At 40.4% G+C, this 9,624-nt stretch overlaps 1 pseudogene; it reads right to left on the reverse strand.

The window, feature by feature from the left end:
• Positions 1-2,455: 2,455 nt before the first annotated feature.
• On the reverse strand, positions 2,456-3,229 carry LOC101607024 (annotated as a pseudogene).
• Positions 3,230-9,624: the final 6,395 nt, after the last annotated feature.

Here is a 9,624-nt window from a genome sequence, read left to right on the forward strand (position 1 = left end):
ATAAAAATGTTTAAAACTTGGGCTGGGTGTGGTGGCGCACACCTTTAGTCCCAGCACTCAGGAGGCAGATGTAGGAGGATCACTGTGAGTTTGAGGCCACCCTGAGACTACATAGTGAATTCCAGGTCAGCCTGAGCTAGAGTGGGACCCTACCTTGGAAAACAAAACACAAAACAAAACAAAAAAAGTTTAAAACTTGGGCTAAAGAGTTGGCTCAGCTGTTAAAGGGTACTTCCATACAAAGCTTGATGGCCCAGGTTTAATTCCCCAGTATCCACATAAAACCAGACACACAAAGTGGCACGTGTCTGGAGTTTGTTTGCAGCAGCTAGAGATGCTTGAGTGCCCAATTCTGTCTCTTTCAAATAAATAAATACATAAATAAAATAAATATTTAGAATTTGTTTCTTCTACCCAATTTTTAAAAATATTTATATTGGGCTGGAGAGATGGTTTAGCGATTAAGCACTTGCCTGTGAAGCCTAAGGACCCTGGTTAGAGGCTCGATTCCCCAGGGCCCACGTTAGTCAGATGCACAAGGGGGTGTACGCGTCTGGAGTTCGTTTGCAGTGGCTGGAGGCCCTGGCATGCCCATTCTCTCCCTCTCTCTCTCTCTCTCTCTCTCTCTCTCTCTCTCTCTGTTGCTCTCAAATAAATAAAAAAAAATTTAAAAATATTTATTTTTATTTATTTATTTGACAGAAGGAGAGAGAGAAAATGGGTGTGTCAGGGCCTCCAGCCACTGCAAACGAACTCCAGTCACGTGCGCCCCCTTGTGCATCTGGCTAACGTGGGTCCTGGAGAATCGAACCTGGTTGCTTTGGCTTTGCAGGCAAAAGTCTTAACTGCTGAGCCATTCCTCCAGCCCTTCTACCCGATTTTTGAAGCATTTTTGTTTTTTATATTTGTTTTGGTGTGTGTATAGTATGTTTGAACATGTGCATGGGGCATGCATGTGTGCATGTGTAAAGACCAGAGTAAGATGTTGAGTGACTTCCTATTGATCTACTTTTCTTCCCCCAAAAATCATATCTTCTCTCTCTCTCTCTCCCCCTCCCTCCCTGGACCTCCCTTTTGGTGCCTGGACACCTGATGTGGAGACTGGATTGACCAACCCAGACCCCACCCAGTAAGTTCTCATACAAGACCCCAGAGACACCAAGCAGGCTTTTCCATTTCTGGGCACTCCCTCCTGTGCAGATGTTCTGCCTTCTTTACTTTGCTTAAGCTTTATAATAAAATCTTTCTAAACTGCACCCTCTATGAATGAATTTGTTGAATTCGTAAGACAATAACCTGAAGGCCACTGGCTCTGTGGAAGTTGTGTGGGGTCATGAGTGTCTGGCACCCTAACTCCTTGGTTACAACCCAACCAAGAGCTGAGAAAAGCTCCATTGCTTTCAAAGACACCCCAAATTCCTGTATCATTGCCCTTCTTTTTATATTTTAGTTTTTAAAGATGTAATATGTATTTATTATACAGTATCACAGCATCATTACACTTTCATTACATAGCTGCTCCTTAAGGACACATGGGGAAGGCACATCAGTCATCTGGCCAGGCTGCCTTCAAACCTACTTCTAGAAAGCCTATTAAATGCCTTCGATGGAATTATCTTTGACCTTATCTTAACATTTCTTTCCCAGTATTACATCTATACCCATATCACTGAGGTCTGCAGCACTGTCCACTACACACAAAACTAGACGTGAGTTCTATTCCATGCCAGCATGTACCCTTTATATGGCAGATGCTTAAGTGTCAGGTAAAAAGCAAAGGAGCTTTTAAAATTGATTTTAAGTAAGTACACAAGCAACGGGTTTCATTATTGCATTTGGATAGTCATTACATTTTGTTCTAATTTGTCCCTCTCTCATTGCCCTCCCCCTTTTGGCTGGCTCCCAAACAATCCCCTCTTCTGTTTCCTGGCACATGTCCATTACCCTCTTTCCCTCCTTCCTTAAGACCTCTTCCCTCTTGAGGCTCTTTCTACTTCCACATACACACACACACACACACACACACACACACACACACACACACGTAACTTCAAATCTAGGCTCTGCATATGAGAAAATATGCAATATTTGTCTGTCTTATTTTGCTTAACATAATGGTTCCATTCCCATCTATTTTCCTAAAGGCCGTAAATTTTGAAAATGTATGTGCTTTATCCAAAAGAGGTTTTTTTAATTTTATTATTATTATTATTATTTTTTTTTTTTGGTTTTCTGACGTAGGGTCTCACTCTGGCTCAGGCTGACCTGGAATTCACTATGTAGTCTCAGGGTGGCCTTGAACTCTTGGAGATCCTCCTACCTCTGCCTCCCAAGTGCTGGGATTAAAGGTGTGCGCCACCACGCCCGGCCAAAAGAGGTTTTATTTCTATAAGAAACAAGACCAGGGAATTATATATAATAAATGATAAGACTAGCCTCTGCACACTATTTCCAGTCAGTTCCAATGCTCACAAAGGCCTCCTCCTTGGGCCTCTGACAACCTTCGGCAATGTCACAAAATATTCAGGATGACTTGAAACCTCTTGTCAACTGTCAAAGTCGTGAACTCCTTTATGTCAGCTTCCACTATGAAATAATGACCTTTAGTGCCCTTCGTTTCTTCATTAATAAATCTGTGGTCGAGATTTCTATTTACAGAATTCACAGATGTTTTTGGTTGGTGCATAATCTTGTATTTACTAGCTACTGCCTTGGTGATTTCTTTAATAACATCATTAATTTGACAATAGGTTAAATTAGATTTCATGTATGCAGGCAGACCATTGAACTCACCAGTAGTTACAAATGGCATTTCTTTAATAATTCTTTGCTGTTTTAAGGGTTTCTTTGCTGGTACAGGTTCCTCAACTTTGACTGGTTCTTGAAGGTTAAGTTCTGATCCATTAACCAAGCTCTGGGTTGCTGCTACTTGAGGCAAATGGGAAGGCATGTTGTCTTTGAGATGGTCCACATCTTTGAAATCTTCTTTAAGAGATTCACAGAGCTCCTTCAGTGAAGCGTTGGTTTGTTCTTGATACTGGATTTCCAATTCAAATTCATTTAAAAGTTCATTTACTATAATGATTTCAGCTCCTACTTTACTTAATATATTCTTCAAGGCAGATTTCTGGCCTGCTGAGTGATGCTCAGCTACACGAGGCCGCAAAACCAACACCAGACCCCTAAACTGCCAGACTGGGAGCAAAAATCCTATTTGCTCATATTTCATTTATTTATTTACTTGAGAGAAAGAGACAGACAGAGAAAAAGGGAGGGAGGGAGAGAATGGGTGCACTGGGGCCTCTAACCACTGCAAATAAACTCCAGATGCATACACTGCCTTGTGCTTATGCATCTGGCTTTACGTAGGTACTGGTGAATCAAACCTGGGTCCTTAGACTTAGGTAGCAAATGGTTGGCTAATCCATCTCTCCCTCCTTCCCTCCCTTCTTTCCTTCCCCCCTTCTCCCCTTCCCATCTTTGCCCCTTCCTTCCTTCCTCCCTTATTTCTTTGGCTTCACAGGCAAGTGCCTTAACCACTAAGCAACCTCTCCAGCCCAGTGAAAGGTAGTTTGTGAATGAAAGGTCTCCCATAGGCTTGTGTATTTTGAATACTTGGTCCCCAGCCGGTGGCCATTGGGAGATGGAGTCTTTTTGGATGAGGTGTGTTGCTGGGGGTAGACTTTGAGGTGTAATAGCCCAGCTACCCCTTGCCAAAATTCACTTGCTTTTGCTGCTACCTCCCAGCTGCTGTAATAAGATGTGATGCTCTGCTCTGGCATGCTTTCTACGCCATGATGAATCTTCCCCTCAAGACTGTAAGCTGGTTGTCATATTAATAATAATTATTATTATTATTTTGGTTCTTTGAAGCAGGGCATCACTCTAGTCTAGGCTGACCTGGGACTTACTATAGAGTATATACTGGCCTCATACTCACAGTGATCCTCCTAATTCACCCTTCCAACTGCTAGGATTAAAGGCATGCACCACCCCACTGGGCAAGACTGTAAACTGAAATAAACCCTTTCCTCCTAACAAAAAAACCAATATAGGGACTTCCGGTTAAGATGGCGGCTTAGGCACCACACCAAAGCAGCCTAGGGGGAAAAAAGACCAAAAAAACTCAGCAAAATACACACTTTTACTAAAAAGTGAGGTGTATAGGAAATTGAAGCAGCAGCAGAGAAGTAGGAGAGATCCAGAGCATCCAGAGCCCGCACAGGCCGGCAAAAGCGCCCCGGCAGCTCTGGCCAACCGCCGCGGCCGCGGCACACCAGAAAGCCGCCAGACTCGGCTCGAGCCGCAGGAAAAGCCAGGTGCAGGAGCTTCCCCTCACACCACGCTCTCCGCAACTCGGGAAACGTGAAGGGAGAGCGGCAGTGAGCAACGGAGGAGCAGACCGCGAGGTAGAAGAACATGTGGAGCAGCGAGACAACCAGAGCAGCTGCGGCTCCCTCCCCTCCCCCACTGCCTGAGCCCAGCTCCAGTGAACAGAGCAGCATCCCAGGACCCGGCCACGCCAACTTGAGCTGACAGCGGGACCCAAGCAGGAGCAGAGTCCAGCAGCAACATCAGCGGCTCCGGCACCAGCAGCAGTGGCCCCAGCAATGGCAGATCCAGCAGCAGCAGCTTCAGAGGCAGCAGTTGGAGATCCAACAGCAGCAGCGGAGGATCCAGCAGTGGCAGCTAAAGCAGCAGCAGCAGTGGCAGCAATGACAGTGGACCCAGCAGAGGTGACAGACCCAGCACCGGCAGCTTTAGCAGCAGCAGCAGCAGCTTCAGGAGCAGCAGTGGCGGTTCCAGCAGCGGGGGTGCTGATCTGCAGGGTCACAGTTGCCAGGCTCAGTTTGCCCCACAGGAAGCACCAGTGCCCAGCTCCAGAAATCAGAACAGCAGCCCAAGGACCCAGCCAGCAACTTGACTGAGACCAAAATCATCCAAAAAGGTAACTGGGATTGCACCAGGGAAGGTTCTTACTTGGTCACAAACTGACTTGAATTCTACAACAGACCAGAAATCTTAACCTCTTTGTTGATAGAGGATCTGGTTGTTATAATAACTACTCTTGCATAAATACTCAGTGCTGTTTTTGATTGAATGTGTACAGTGTTTAGTTAAATTTTAGAATCTACCTGTATTTTGTTCCACTCAGCCTACTTGAATACTCCTATAGCAGGGAAACTCAACCCCTAGGAACACCTTTGTAGATACTCTGAGAGTCTTAAGAGCCACACCTAACATCTTAAGCTCCTACCCTGAAGATATATAACATCAGATCAATTGATACAGCTAAGAATACCCAGTTAACTAGAAAATCCAAGCATTAACTTAATCCAAAATGCAAAAATATATACATTATAACACAAGAAACACTAAAAAGCAAGACAATATAAATCCACCTAAAAGTATTAATGCATCAGAAATGACCTCCAGTGAGAACGAGTTAGAGGAAATGCTGGAGAAAGATTTCAAAAGAATGATTGTAAACATGTTCAAAGAAGTCAAAGAACAAATCAAAGGAATCAAAGAAGAAATCAAAGAGGAAATCAAAGAAGATGCAGGACACCAATTTAATGAAATAAAGAAGGCAATACAAGACATAAATAAGGAAATAGAAATAATAAAGAAAAACAAGTCAGAATTACTAGCAATGAAGAACACAGTTAATGAAATAAAAAAACTCTGTAGAAAATCTCACCAGTAGAATGGATGAAGAGAGGACAGAATATCTAAGCTAGAAGACTAGGTGTCAGATCTAATACAGTCCAACAAAGAGAAAGACAAACTTATAGAAAAGTATGAGTAGGAATTTCAAGATATTCGGGACACTATGAAAAGATCCAATATAAGAATTCAGGGCATAGTAGAAGGAGAAGAATTCCACTTCAAAGGCATAGTAGGCGTCTTCAATAAAATCATAGTAGAAAATTTTCCCAATTTGGGAAAAAGGTGCCAATGCAGATACAGGAAGCCTTTAGAACCCCAGCCAGACAAAACGTGGAAAGAACCTCTCCTTATCATATTATAATCAAACTACCAAACACACAAACCAAAGAAAAAATATTCAAAGCACTTAGAGAGAAAAATCAAGTTACCTACAAAGGCAAGCCCATCAGGATTACAGCAGATTATTCAACACAAACTTTAAAAGCCAGAGGGCTTGGAGTGATGTATTCCAAGTTCTGAAAGATAACAACTGTCAACCAAGGTTACTTTGTCCTGCAAAGCTATCCATTCCAACAGACGGAGAAATAAGGACATTCCATGACAAAAGCAGGTTAAAGGAGTATTTGAAGACAAAACCAGCTCTACAGAAAATACTTGATAGGATCCTCCATGCTGAAGAAAAGGAAAAGCACACATATAAGGAACCTGGAAAAAACAAGCAATACTCAAATACTAGTTAACACAAGAAAGCAAAGGTAGAACCGGAACTACACACACAAAAAAATGGCAAACATAAATACACACCTTTCAATAATATCTCTTAATATTAATGGCCTCAATGCCCCAACCAAAAGACATAGGTTTGCAGACTGGGTTAAAAAGCAGGATCTATAATTTGTTGTCTCCAAGAAATCCACCTTTCCACAAAGGATAGACATTATCTTAGGGTGAAAGGTTAGAAAATGTTGTTTCAAGCAAATGGGCCTAGAAAACAAGCAAGGGTTGCTATCCTAATATCTGACAAGGTAGACTTCACAGTCCAACATTGGTAAAGAAAGATAAGGAAGGTCACTTTATATTGATTAAGGACACACTCCAACAGGAGGACATTACAATCCTAAACATATATGCACCTAACATGGGGGCTCTCAAATTCATCAAACAAACACTATTAGAACTAAGGTCACAGATAACACCAAACACAGTGGTGGTGGGTGACTTTAACACCCCATTCTCATCAATTGACAGGTCATCCCAGGAAAAATTAAAGAGAGGCATTTGAACTAAATGAGATCATAGAAGGAATGTACCTAACAGATATATATATATAGGACATTTCATCCAAATGCTGCAGAATATACATTCTCTTCAGCAGCACATGAAACATTCTCTAAAAAATAAATTATATATTAGGACACAAAGCAAATCCTAATAAACTCAGGAAAATTGAAATAATTCCTTGCATTCTATCTGACCACAATGGAATTAAACTACAAATCAGTCGCAAGAAAGGCTATAGAGCATACACAAAATCATGGAAACTAAACAATACACTACTAAATGATGAATGGATTAATAAAGAAATCAAGAAGGAAATCAAAAATTTTATAGAGTCAAATGATAATGAGAACACAGCATACCAAAATCTCTGGGACACAATGAAGGCAGTTCTAAGAGGTAAATTTATAGAATTTATAGCCATAAGTGCCTGTATTAAGAAATTAGAAAGAGCCGGGCGTGGTGGCGCACGCCTTTAATCCCAGCACTTGGGAGGCAGAGGTAGGAGGATTGCCATTAGTTCAAGGCCACCCTGAGATGACAGTTAATTCCAGGTCAGCCTGGACTACAGTGAGACCCTACCTCGAAAAACCAAAAAAATAAAAATAAATAAAAAAAATAAAAAAGAAAAGAAAAGAAATTAGAAAGGTTGCAGGTAAACGACCTAATGCTTCACCTTAAAGCCTTGGAAAAAGAAGAACAAGGCAAGCCAAAAATCAGTAGATGGGAAGAAATAATAAAGATTAGGGCAGAAATTAATGAAATAGAAACAAAAAAAGCAATCCAAAGAATTAATGAAACAAAGAGTTGGTTCTTTGAAAGGATAAACAAGATTGATAAACCCTTAGCAAATCTGACCAAAAGAAAGAGAGAAGAGACACAAATTAATAAAATCAGAGATGAAAAAGGTAACATCACAACAGATTCCAGAGAAATTAAAAAAATCATAGGGACATTACTATAAAAGCATATACTCCACAAAGTATGAAAATCTGAAAGAAATGGATGATTTTCCTTGATTTATATGACCTACCTAAATTAAATCAAAATGAGGTTAATCACTTAAATAGACCTATAACAAACATGGAGATCTGAACAGTTATCAATAATCTCCCAACTAAACAAAGCCCAGGCCCAGATGGATTCACTGCTGAATTTTACCAGACATTTAAGGAAGAGCTAACACCATTGCTTCTTAAGCTTTTCCAGGAAATAGAAAAAGAAGGGATTCTACCAAACTCCTTCTATGAGGCCAGCATCACCCTGATACCAAAATCAGGCAAAGATAGAACAAAAAAAGAAAATTACAGACCAATCTCCCTCATGAACATAGATGCAAAAATTCTCAACAAAATATTGGCAAACATGATACAAGAATATATCAAAAAGATCATTCACCCTGACCAAGTAGGCTTTATCCCAGAGATGCAGGGATGGTTCAATATATGCAAATCTATAAATCTAATACATTATATAAATGGGTGGAAGGACAACAATCACATGATTATCTCATTAGACGCAGAGAAAGCATTTGACAAAATCCAACATCCCTTCATGATAAAAGTCCTACAGAGACTGGGAATAGAAGGAACATATCTCAATATAATAAAACCTATTTATGACAAGTCTACAGCCAACATATTACTAAATGGGGAAAAACTGGAAGCTTTTCCACTAAAATCAGGAACAAGACAAGGGTGTCCACTGTCCCCACTTTTATTTAATATAGTTTTGGAAGTCTTAGCCATAGCAATAAGGCAAGAGACACACATAAAAGGGATACAAATTGGAAAGGAAGAAATCAAGTTATCATTATTTGCAGATGACATGATGCTATACATAAAGGACCCTAAAGACTCTACTAGCAAACTGTTATAGCTGATCAAAACCTACAGCCAGGTAGCAGGATACAAAATAAATACACAGAAATCAGTAACCTTCATATATGCTAACAACAAACACACAGAGGATGAAATCAGAGAATCACTCCCATTCACAATTGCATCAAATAAATAAATAAATAAATAAATAAAGTACCTTGGAATAAACCTAACCAAGGAAGTAAAGTATCTCTACAATGAGAACTTTTACAGAAGACACTAGAAAGTGGAGAAACATCCCTTGTTCCTGGATTGGAAGAATCAATATTGTGAAAATGGCAATCTTACCAAAAGCAATCTACACATTTAATGCAATCCCCATCAAAATTCCAAAGGCATTTTTTCATGGAAATAGAAAAAACAATCCAAAAATTCATTTGGATTCACAAAAAACCTCGAATATCTAAAATAATACTGAGCAACAAAAATAAGGCTGGTAGTATCACCATACCTGATTTTAACCTATACTACAGAGCCATAGTAACAAAAACAGCATGGTACTGGCACAAAAACAGACATGTAGATCAGTGGAACAGAATAGAGGACCCAGATGTAAGCCCAGGTAGCTATAGCTACCTGATATTCGATAAAAATGCCAAAAATACTCAATGGAGAAAAGACAGCCACTTCAGCAAATGGTGTTGGGAAAACTGGATATATATCTGCAGAAGAATGAAAATAGATTCTTCTCTCTCCCCATACACAAGAATTAAGTCCAAATGGATTAAAGACCTTAACATCAGACTTGAAACTCTGAAACTGCTAGAGGAAAAGTAGGGGAAACCCTTCAACATAT

This window comes from Jaculus jaculus, chromosome X (assembly GCF_020740685.1).
Source record: "Jaculus jaculus isolate mJacJac1 chromosome X, mJacJac1.mat.Y.cur, whole genome shotgun sequence".
Taxonomy (NCBI): Eukaryota; Metazoa; Chordata; class Mammalia; order Rodentia; family Dipodidae; genus Jaculus; species Jaculus jaculus.